This window comes from Primulina tabacum, chromosome 16, assembly GCF_025594145.1.
Source record: "Primulina tabacum isolate GXHZ01 chromosome 16, ASM2559414v2, whole genome shotgun sequence".
Classification (NCBI taxonomy): domain Eukaryota; kingdom Viridiplantae; phylum Streptophyta; class Magnoliopsida; order Lamiales; family Gesneriaceae; genus Primulina; species Primulina tabacum.
The window spans coordinates 27,827,327-27,840,268 of NC_134565.1; the positions used below are offsets into that span (position 1 = coordinate 27,827,327).

General features: G+C 34.3%; 1 long non-coding RNA gene across 2 annotated transcripts; it reads left to right on the plus strand.

Moving 5' to 3' along the window:
* Positions 1-8,647: 8,647 nt before the first annotated feature.
* On the plus strand, positions 8,648-12,712 carry LOC142528223 (uncharacterized). Of its 2 annotated transcripts, XR_012815673.1 has the most exons (5): positions 8,648-8,821; positions 8,945-9,232; positions 9,407-9,530; positions 10,289-10,444; positions 12,244-12,712. It is a non-coding gene; the product is annotated as an uncharacterized LOC142528223 (long non-coding RNA). The 2 variants fall into 2 exon arrangements; XR_012815672.1 differs by having other exon boundaries at positions 8,648-9,232.
* Positions 12,713-12,942: the final 230 nt, after the last annotated feature.

A 12,942-nucleotide genomic window follows, 5' to 3' on the forward strand; every position in this document is an offset into this window, starting at 1 on the left:
TAAAACTCACAAATCTAACTATTTCTCATGGAATGGTCAGTTTAATGTTTTATTCTTGGGTTGTATCTTCTTTTATATCTTGACGGGACTAGAGATGCAATAAGTCTGGTCGAAACCCGACCCCGTATTGCCCCGAATAAATATATATTATTAGTTATATAATTATAATATTTCTTATATGTAATATAAATATCTTATTCACAATTTTTATTTATAACATTTTAATATTGAAATAAATATATTTAATATGAAAACATATAATTAATAAATATATTATAATTACAATTTTTTATTAATTATTAATTGAATAAAAATTGATAATATTTTTAATTAAATAAAAATTGATAGATTTTAACTTGTGATACTATTTTTTATTTACTTTTTAATTTTTTAAATTTTTTATTTGAAAAAAATTAATTAAAAAATAAATTTGGCGGTTCCGCGGGTCTAACCTAGATTGGACTCGTCGGATTCACGAGTCGACGCAGGTAGGTACAGTAGTTGGCGGGTCGGTAGAGAATTTGGTAAAACTCACTCCGAACCCGACTCATTGTCATCCCTAGACAGAACACTACCATGTCCTCCTTCCACAGTAACTACATTCAGAAAAACCAAACCAAATCCGGACTATCTCCCATGGCATCGCCAAGACCAACTAATCCTTCATGTTATTCTAGCTTCCTTGAGCAAATCGGTAATTCCGCTAGTGTTTTCGGCAACCTCAAGTCATGAAGCATGGACTCGTCTCTCTTGTCTCTAAGTCAAGCGATCTAACACTCACATGATCCATCTCAAAGAAAAGTAAACTAAGATTACTCGTGATTGGAAACAACTAGTCGAAGCTAGCATAATTTAATATAAAAAATTCATGTTGAAACTCGATGAAATTCATTTTATCATTTGCTTGATACATTGTTAGGTTTTAAAGATTTAGCTACTTCATATTACAATAATATTATCGCAAATTCTTTATTATTGATAGACGATGATTGAAATATTTTGATTAACTGTTACTTCATATTACAATGATATTGTGGTAGATTGTTTAATATTGATAGACGATGACTAAAATATTTTGATTAACCGTGTTTCTTAGTTTTAAATTGTTAAAGATGCAATTGAAATTTTTTTCTGATATTAAATACCCTACAACACCCATATTTCTACCTATTCTTTTCAATAGATTCTATAAATTTACTAGACATTGTGATGATGTTGTTATGTGCGCTTTTATTACAAGTATGGAAGAATATTTTAAAAAAATTGGGAGAATATATCAATTGTGTGTGGTTTACAACATTATTTGACCATAGTAAAAATCGAGGTGGATTAGAAATATTTAAAATATTATGCTAAATTTCTTGGGAAGAATTTTGCCGATAAAAAAAAAATCAATTAAGCATTCATTCCAAGAAATGTTTGGTTTGTATGTTAAAGAATATGGTGGACCATGTAGGAAGTTAGAGGAAAGTCCGACGGAATAAAGTAAAATGATAACAATAAACTTCTTTCAAAATGACAAAATATCAAAAGAAAATCGGTTATAACAATAAATTACAATGAGATCCAGATTTATATAAGCCATCATTTTTAGACTTCAAATTGTAACACCCCAGATTCGGCGATTGTACCCACTGCACCAAGACGAGTCTTTCCATCGTGCTTATATCATCACTCACATGCACTTTAGGAAACCTCTTAGAGGGTCTCTCAAGCACACTTAACTTTGGAGATATTATGTGAAGAGCTTCCGAAAAGAAGATACATCTTCTTGATTGTTAGAGTAGGTGCCCAGCAAGACAACTTGTGGCTCGGGCTTTTATTGACTCTAATGTAAAATAATCTTTATTTTAATAATATTTTACGATTTTATTCGATTATGGCATTATACTTTATTTGTATACCCATGCAAGTTGCATAGATAAAGTCCTTGAATATACAAAAGGTACCATGAGGTATGTGTAATGCCCGAGAATTTTGTTATTGTAATCTGAAATGATTTATTGATAACTGAGGTGATTATAGACGGAAAAGATCGGATCGGAGAAGACCGGAGAAGATTTGAATTATGTGCGAGGACTGAGCCTCGCGCATATGCCCGACCCAGCAGGGCGCATATGCGCGAGACGTGCAACAAGAAGATGAAGCCACCCGTACATTCTCATGCAAGATATATATAACTTTGATTCATTCCTTCAGAATCAGCAAGGAAAAACGTAGAAAGCTTCAGAGAAAGTGTCGTGGAAATCCTTACGCCTTTGCACTTCTTAGAATTGTGATTACACAAGATCCATCCGGTAGAATTTCAATCCGACTTCAGTACCGTGTTTATATTGACGAGAGCTTCAACTTGACGTAAGTTTTCTTATGTTCTGATATGATTTGAAATTATGATATAGAAGAAATCTTGATATGACTGATATATGGTGTTCTTGAGATATTAGACATCGTATAATTGAAATCAGATCGAAGAACGGATACCGTATGAAATTGTTATGATTTTCAGAATTGATTTGATTGAGATTATACAGATTTGATATCAGATTTGTGTTGTTGATTGATTATGAGTTATTGGGATTGGTATATACTGATTTTGTATTACCGGTATTTCAAGATTGCGATGTTATGCCGTCGAAACAGAATTAGATTGAGTTTGATTATATATGGTATTGATTGGAATATACGTTAATATTGTATTCCTCGAATATGCCATTCCAGATTGATATCGAAGGCTTCGAAGACAGATCAGAGCCGAACCCCAACGAAAGAAAGGTATAAATCAATGTTAAACCGGGAAGATATGACTCGAGTTTGATTTGACTTGAGTTTCCTAAAACCACATACTTTACTTTATTGCATTGATGTTTGCAATTCATGAGATTGATATGCTTAGTCTATTGATTTATAACAAAGCGTGAGTTAGAGTTTTAGGCAGATGCGCCTAGTCATCGGCAGAGCTGCCAATTCTTCGGCAGAACCGCCAAGACACTAGACTTTTGGTGTATCGATGTTGCGTAGGAGTAGATTGACTTCTATTACGGAGATTCGATACAGAATACCAAAGTCTGAGTTAGATCGGGATCCTAGATTAGAGAAGAGTCGAGTCGGAGATTATGAGTCAATAGTTTGATTTACAGTTTTATATCGATTCATGTCTTTCAGATTGTGATACATGTTATTGATATCTGTTTCATGCTTTTATATCTGTTTATATAATTGCATGTATATGTTGTTTATACTGGGAATAGTATTTCTCACCGGAGTTAACCGGCTGTTGTTGTGTTTGTATGTGTGCATGACAACATGTGAGACAGGATCAGGGTCGAGAAGAGGATGAGAGATCAAGATTAGCGTGGAGATCCGGACTTAGAAATAGATTTGATTTTCAGCACTTGATGTAGTTGTTGAACACTAGTTGATCTGAACATATGTTGTACAAGACTTGTACTTTCGATGTTTATATCAGATTGATTATCATATATTGCGCACTCATGTATTGTAGAAAAAAAAAATTTAGACCCAGATTAATTAATTGATCCTAATTTTGATTAAGAAGACGAATTAGGTTCGGGTCCCCACAGTATGCGTTGCAACGTAAGATCATGAAACTCATTAAGAAGTGTACCGTATATTCTAAACTGGTTCCTAGTCAAATCAGCCACCTAAAACAAGGATAAAGGTCGCTCGAGAGTAGCATCTGTAATATAAACACCATGTTTCATTAGCAATGGCATGGAGATATCCATCCACACGGATGGGTGATCATATGATGATGCACTGAAAAACCCTCCCTCGGACTGTCCAAGTGGTTCTCATTTATCGAGTGGAATAGTCCGCAGTTATGATTGTACACGATTAGTCCTTTGACCCGGGACAATGTAGAGGTTATACGTACTAGCATGCACTTTCATTCGTTTACCGTCTCCATTGAGGGTCATCAGGTGGCGAGGTTGGGTGTAATTTCGAAATACGTAGGAGCAAATGCATTGTAGTCTGGGATTCACCGTTCGCATACGGGTGAAGATATCCTATGTGATCTGATGAGTTAATAGTGCAAGGAGTCTCTGGCCAGAGCAAGAAATGTGCTTTAGAAAAAGGTGTTTTCCTAGTTGCACATATCATGCCACTATTAGTACTCAAAGATAAATCACATTGTTATCAAATTCATTTGCAACTCTCGATATACCAATGATTGCAGACTCGATCGGGATATATGTGTTGAAGGGACCGTGTTGTACGCTAACCATGACTAAAGGTTCTTGCAAGCACTATCAGTGATACCTAGGGGATCATGAGGCGATGCTACTAGACGTTCTTACCATGATCTGATGGTTGCGATCAGAAATGAGTTCTGACATTCTTGATCAAGAAGTTGATGAAAAGAATAGGGTAAACCCAAATAAGAATAAATGTTATTCTGAATCACATGAAGATGTGAACCCACGGCTAGTTGTATCCCTGAACCATTGAGGATCACATAAGTATCGGATTTTGTGTTCCCGTTGAGATAGTCAAATTTCAAGGAGTTGGAATTCGGCGACTATAGTTTGATGGAGATAAAAAATGAAGTTTATAAAGGAGTTTATGAGCTTATTCCATAAGGTGGAAGAAATGAAAGTTAGCATGACTGCTAAATAAAGAAAGAGAGTGAAACTGCATGTTTTGTGAAGGAGTATACTAAAACTGGCAGCTGTCAAATATGGTAACTGCCATATATGGTAAGTTCTAAATTTGGTAAATGAAAATTTTGATCTTTGAAATTTTCGATTTTCATTATATGAACAAGATTTGTATCATTGGTACATCGGCGCTCTCGGATTGTCGATCGGGGTTATAATGATTTCAGAATCATTTTTTTTTTTGGGTAAATTTAGAATTTACTAAGTAAATTATTGTGATAGTAATGGTGACTACTAACATGCATAAATTCTCATAAATGATCTAGATGAGTCTAGAATTAAATTGACCAAGATGTTAATTTATAAATTAAATAATGGTTATTTAATTTAATATACATATACATGTATATATTTTATATGGTGATATAAAATATATGTATATGATATTATTATATCATGTATTATTAAAGGTTAATAAATACATTATATATTAATTATATGAGAGTTTAAACATAATAAAATTATTAGAGTCCTTGTGGGAGAGAGGGACTTCTAATTAGATTAGGAGTCTTACTCTTTATATACACATTTATGGCTCATTATTTGATGATGAAATTTTTGCACATAAAATAAAAAAAAAATCTCTCCAATCCCAAAAGAAACTCACGGCCAACATTTGAAAAATTGAAGGAAAATTTTGGCCAATTGTTTTATTCCATCACGCCACGCCGTCGTGCCACACCGTCTCCGGATTTTGAAAATTAGGAGGCTACAGTCTCCACGGATAAATCGTTTGGATTTTCTAGTGCAAATCAAGCGTGAAAGGCAATCTTCGATCGTGGACCTAATTAGGCTATCAAAGGAGAAGATCTGTTCGTAGCGATTTACAAGAAGACTATCTCCGCGTAAAAACCGAAGTAGTTTGGAGTCCAGCGTAATAAACACAAATGTATAACTCTAAACGTCCTATGAATGTTTGAACATACGACGCCGAAGAACAAAATTTTAAACTTCCGCTGCATCTTAGGTGCGAGAATACGATGCATCAACATTGATATGGGTAGTACCTATCAAATCTTTTAAGTACTCCTCAATTGCACAATCTTATATCTGAACAGATTTTGGAATACCTCTTATTCCGGTATGAAATCGGTTCATTCACGTTCCTTTCGTCTAGAAGCCTGTCAGGTTCCGATCATTGTCCGTGCAACATCATGACACCTGCGATCACCCCCATCCTTTTTGTCCCCGGGCATCACATGCCCACCAGCTTCTGCTTGGTTCGTCCCCGAACTAAATCGTACTAAGAGAGTTGGCTCAAATACCAATTGTAACATCCCAGATTCGGCGGCTATCTCCACTGTACAAAAACGAATCTTTTCAGTGTGTTTATGTCCTCACTCACACGCACATTATGAAACTTCTCAGGGGTCACTCATCCCAGAATTGCCCCAATCTAGCATGCTAAACTTAGGAATTCTTATGTGATGAGCTACCGAAAAAAAGATGCACCTTATCTATCAAATATTTTTGAGCACTTCTCAACTGCACAGTCTCATACATGAACAAATTTTAGAATACCTCTCATTCTGGAGTGGGATTGATTCATTCATATTCTTTTCACCTAGAAGCCTGCCAGGAGCCGCTCATTGTCCGTGAAACCTCATGGAACTGACAATCACCCTCCACTCTCTTCGGCCCCGAGCATCACATGCCCACCAGCTTCTGCTTGGTTCGTCCTCAAACCACATCGACTAAGAGAGATCGGTTCCGATACCAACTATAACACCCCAAATTCGACGACTGTCACACACACCCTAGAAAACTTTCTGGGGGGTCGCCCATCCAAAATTACTCCAAGTCAAACACGTTTAACTTTGAAGTTCTTATGTGATGAGTTTCTGAAAAGAAAATACATATTATTGATATGAGTATCACCTACCAAATCTTTTAAGCACTCCTTAACTGCATAGTCTCGTATCTGAACAGTTTTTAGAATTCTTCTCATTTCGGTGTGAGATCGGTTCATTTATGTTCCTTTTTCTTAGAAGACTGTCAAGAGCCGCTCATTGTCCTTGCAACCTCATGGCACCGACAATCACCCATCACCTTCTTCTGCCCTGGGCATCACATAGATAATTTCAATGTTCTAGATCGATTGAAAGTAAATATCAATTTTATCCAGTGTTAACTATGATTTCAAGAGATGTCATAGTCGTTCAATATCCAGATGTTACTTTCGAATCAGCATTTTCAGTATGTGACATAATCATTGGCGAACAAAGAATAATATTAAAGCTGAAAACACTTGTCATGCTAACTAGTCAATAAGATTGGTCTGTGGCAGGAAAAAAGAATAGGACCGTTGGAGCGATTACCGAATTTTAAAGCTCAAGCTCCGAGGAAGATCCAGAATATTCCATATATATTTTAATAAATCATGATACATTTAGATGTTCAATTATATAAATCAATTTTTCATTTGTTTTTTTTAATGATATATTTTTTCAACTCAAAATAGTTAATAAAAAATTGCCCATTATTATTATTATTATTATTATTATTACATAAAAAAGAGAATTCTGGTCCAAAACCGATCCATCCACTAATGAACCAAGTAGTGAATCAGATTGGTTCCAAGGTCTAAATCGAAACCATGAAATCATTAAGCATACCTACCACACACCATCAGATCTTATTGCACTTCAGAATCATTCCACCTTATCTTTCATCTCAAATGACAATTTATTTTATTTTGAAGATAATTTACTTAGTTTTTACATGTCCGTATTTTTTTCATCAACAATTGTTTACAACCACTTCAAATTCAAACATAGAAGACCAATTTATAATCACTTCAATTGAGGGCAATCAACAATTGTTATAACCGCTTGTAAAGGTATCATTCAGAACAGGTTTGACCGCTTTCACCACCGGTTGAATGTATCGATTGATTTGCATTTAGCACCACTAATATCAACATCGGGTGTAATACTTCTTCAAAAGATATTTGAAGCAGTCCAAAACTAATTCTAAATGTAATAAATAACCACTTCTAAAACCTTTTTCTCGTGGTGTAGAGTGTGACTTCGGTTTGATCGTTTTTGTACAACATGATTGTCTAAATCAAAGTCTTTTAATTGAACTTTTAAGAAATGTATGAAAGGAGTGTAGAGTGATTTGGTCCTCAAACCACTAGAAATAAATGTGTGTTCGTTTATCTTTTTTCTTATAATCAGTTATGACACACTTTTTATCTGTCTAATATTTCGTATATCAGTTTGACCAAAATATTTGTAATAAAAACAGAGTTGCCAATTTGGGTGTGGCCCGTCAAGCTAACCTACCTCGCTAGTAAAAAAAGGGCCAATTGAGTTATGATTTTGGTGACCTTTTTGGAGGCGGGTCAAAACAGACTGGCCTGTTTAGATTGCATGTCAAGTCAAGTGGGGCTGGTTGGCCATCAAATATCTCAATAATTTCAAATTGTTTTATGTATGGTTGATGTAATGACTCAAGTTCTATTATGAATCAAGTATTATTTAAACATAATTATAGTTATAATAATAAAGCAAAATGAATTGATAATATGTTAATTTGATCGAGAACTTCGAAGTCAGTTCGGACCATCCGTACCCAACAATTCATCAAGCTAAATTGCGTGTCAAAAGTGCATGGACATGTATCAGTTTGGACCTACCGAACCCAAGATGAGACCTTCTGAACCCACACGTCCTTTAGGTGTCAAATCGAGCATGACACATTACAACAACAGTAGTTCAAACCATCCGAACTAGCGATCGAACAGTCCGTACTCTACCTATAAATAAGCCATCAGAAATTCAGATTTTGGCACCAATGCGTTGAGTATTCTCCCGTTCTTAGATCATATTTTGATAGTTTTAAGCCACATCTATCAGTCATGCAAGTTATTAAGTACTTCTAGGAATGACAACAACATCTTGAGTTATCAGCGAAGTAATCTTCCAAAATACAGGCGTGAAGCCACTCCAAAGGTTGGGGTGAGCTCCAGCCCTAGTTACAAATTTTTTTACTAATTATTCATTAGATTTAATTTTATCCTAGCCCACAAAATAAGTTTTAGCCCATCTCAAGAAAGGCTTGCGGGCCAGAGGTATTTTTCAACGAAAACCGATTTCCCTTAATAGATATCATCCGACGATTTTGAAGCACAAATTTAGGTATCCCAATTACGATTTTCCAGTTGTTGGAAACTTTCTTGATGTATTTTTTGTTTGGATCATGGAGTTCAATTTGTTAATGCAACCATTTTCTTTTTCTTTCATTTTTTTGTCAAATCAAAGTGTGGTTGGAGCTCGGAAACTGATTTATTCTTCCCCCAACGGACCAAGATTTGGGTCACTAGGACAGGTTTTTATGTTTCATTGTAAAATCATAACCTTGGTTACGTGTTGCCTGTTGTACCAAACACAAAGTTCATTCTTGCAATTGGACCTGAAAAAGTTGATAGTGCTAAATTTGAGACCCATCAGTAAAACGAATTCTAAAAGCTTGTTACTTGTTGCCTACTTTGGAGTTTAAGAAATTGCTTCATATGATCATGTCAGAACTCGTCCATCCAAGGAAAAGAGGTTCGTTATCCTAAATTTACAGTTTATGGTTTTAGAGGTTGAAAAATAGTTAATGATGAGAAGAGATGTGTTTTATTGATGCATATGAGAGGTCCCAATTCAATACATAACAATGTCGTTGAATCTATGGGTGTTTTTTATGAATGTAAATGATCAATAAAGTGGTGAATGCAGAAACATCAGAAGAAGTGAAGAAGAACCGATTGAGGCTTACAACCACAATCGAAAGCATTTGTTGGATTGTTTGCAAAGATGTGCATTGAGAGGACATGATGAGTCTTCATCTTCCAAAAATCAGGTTAATCTTATTGAGATGATAAAGTTTATGGGAAAATGGATGTTAATATTAATAATATTGTTTTAGAAAAAGCACCAAAAAATGCAAACTATACATCATCAGACATTCAAAAATATATTTTGCATATTCTTACTGAGAGAGTGATACAAATAAATATGTAAGGAGGTTGAAAGTGCAAAATTTTGTCTTTTGGTTGATGAGGCTAAAGACATATCAGAAAAAGAGCAGATGTTCATAGTGTTAAGATTTGTTGATCATCAAGGATTCTTAACAAAGCATATTTTTTTATATTGTGCATGTTTCGTACACCACTGTGATAACATTTAAAAAAATATGTAATATCCTTGGTCGACATGAGCTGCATATCAAAGATATTCGGGGTCAAGGATACGATAGGGCTAGCAATATGTGTGGCTTATGGAACGGACTGCAGACTCTTTTTTTGAGGGACTCTCCTCAAGCATATTATGTGCATTATTTTGCACATAGGGTTCAATTGGCATTGGTAGCGGTTGCTAAAAAATAGAGTTCTATTTGAAATTTTTTTTCAAAATTGAATATTATTTGTAATCTTATTAAGGCACCTCCAAAACGTTACACTGAGTTGCAATCTGTCAAAGCAATTGAAATTTCAAATATGATAGCTACGTACTCGTGAGACATGTACTAGCCTTAATCATATGATTTCTTATTAATAAAATTTAGTTCTCATTTTATTTCTCATTAATAATTTCATTTCTCATTTGTTTATGACATAGGTACTGTCCTTAATCAGATTGGTACTTTGCAGCGAGCTCGCAAGACATGTTAGAGTTTTCATTTTGAGTCGATTTGCAGTATGATAGATATGTACAACTTTATGATTATAATGCTAGAGCGCATGGTTGAGGAAGCATCTTCGAATTCTATACGGGGTAAGCTACAAGTTCTTTGATTGTATTGAGATAATTTGATTTCATATTTATCTTATATTTAATTCAATAGATTACGGGGATCACATATTTGCTTTGTTAAGCTTCGATAAGTCTTTAGACATTTTAAATGCAATGGATTTTGTCAAACTTCCAAAGCTTTACATCCTACTTTGAAAGAAGAAGGTTATAAATTTCTTATAATGATCGTGCAATCAGTTTGTAAAAATAATGATATTGATATGGATGTTTGTTATAGATATGCTACATGACGTTCATGCCAGCAAAGGGATTCTATTACAGTTGAGCATCATTACCATTTTTATGTATTTCATGTTGCAATAGATTTTCAAGTGAAGGAGCTCAATATCATATTTAATGATGGGCCTGTAAAATTTCTTAGACTTAGCTTTGCTTTGGAACCTTGAGACGATTTTAAGTTGTTTAATGCTAATGATATTTAAAATCTTTCATAGAAATTATGTAATAATGATTTCAGTGGAAAAGAACTACAATATTTGAGAATTTGGTTGGAGCATTATAAGTTTGATATAATTCATCATTAAAGGTTTCACAATATCTCTACAATTTTTGAAATGTGTCTATGATAAGTAAAGATTGAAAATGGTACATCATTATCACTTAAATGACAGATTAATTCGTCTTGTTTTAATGCTTCATGTTTCTACTGCAACAACATAACGATTATTCTCAACCATGAAACTTCTTAAAACATCACTCCGAAATAAGATGAAAGAAGGGTTCTTGAAAGATTCTATGATTGTCTAAATTGAAAGAGTTTACTGCAAAGATAGAAACTGATTCAATAATCGATGAGTTTTATTCAATAAAAAACCATCGTGCACATCTTCAGTAGTTTATATTTAATTCATATCACTATTTTTATCGGATCATTCAGCCACGGGTAAAAAGACACAAGTATAGCTCCGCACCATTAGTTGTAGTTGTGATTTGATTATAGTAGTTGGAGTATGATCCTCATATTGTCTAAGACTAGAGCTTAGGATTCCTAGACTAGTGTTTAGAGGTATGTAATGTAATGACCGAGATGTCTGATATATTATGCATTCTTACATGTGCATTTTACTTCATATTCTTTGCATGATTGTGCCATGATACTATTTTGCATTACATTATCATGTTGAACCAAGTTTCTTTCGTGGTAGGATGGGAATCAGAGTCACGATGGTCAATGAGTCGAGCGGGCTCTGATGACCTGGGATGTTATCGGTCTTCATGAATATTGTGTTAGTTTTGGCTCGTGTTAACAGCTACTCATGAATATGATTATCGAGTTTGATCCTAGATATCTAGTACATGTTTAGTGAATTTGCATAGGTCTCTACACTTGTGCATTATATATTGGGTGATTTTTTGCTTACGTCCTTGTTTTAACTCGAACACCCTATTCCACGGCACAAGTCTCAGGTTGGACAGAGCAGGTGGACAATGTGGTGCCTAGGAGAGCTCAGGGTTTGACTAGTAGGAGAATGTTATCTATTTTTCAGTATATTAATTATTCAGTCTTTGAATTTTATTTTGGAGTCAGTAGTTCAATATGTTAGTATAAGATTTGATATTATTTCAGTCTTATGAGTTGTTTTCGTTAAGTTATGTTTCCACTATTTTTATTTAATTAAGTTTAATTACATGTTTTAGTTTAATTAGTAGTGTGCTCGGGTAAGGAGCACTACATTTATGGTATCAGATCACCATTAGAATTTTCGGACATGGTAATTTTGTTTTGAAGGATTTAGAATTTCTCTTTGACTTTCTTTCAGATGTCAAGAGGAAATCAAGAATACAGTAGCCATGGCAATGTCAGACACAGATGACAAGACGATGCATGATTGTCTTCGTAAGGACCATGGTGAGGGGAGATGCAGAAATCCTATCAATATCATAGATTTTGTAAATATTGGACCTCCACCACTGACGGGAAAGGAGAATGCAGACATTATTGAGGCTTGGGTGGAATGAGCAGTGTTTCAAAGCCTTCCATTATAATGAAGTAGAGAAGATGAAAGTTGCCGACTTCATGATTCAGTTAAGGCATGGAAATTGTGGAAATCTGTGTTTGCTATTCTGATTCAACAACATGGACTGCTCCGTTGGGAGAATTTCCGCTACGCATTCATGAAACATCATTTACCCTACTTTACGTCAAGCCAAGGATATGAAACTTTTGACCATAAAACATGATAACTACAATTATTAGTTGTTTTGATGATAAAAAGCTCTGTCATATGTAATTTTGAGCCACTTAACCTTACTTCACAATAAATTATATTAACATTCATAATTTAAATTTTATATTTTTAATTGAATAGACTAAATATTACAACATATTTATAATAATTGTGAGGTTAGAATTTTGCCCTTACTTTTCTTTTGAATTTTTATGATTTTGTCTCAATGATTCCAAAAAAATTATTGTCACTCGCTACAAATATTCAATTTTATATTTTATGTTTATATAT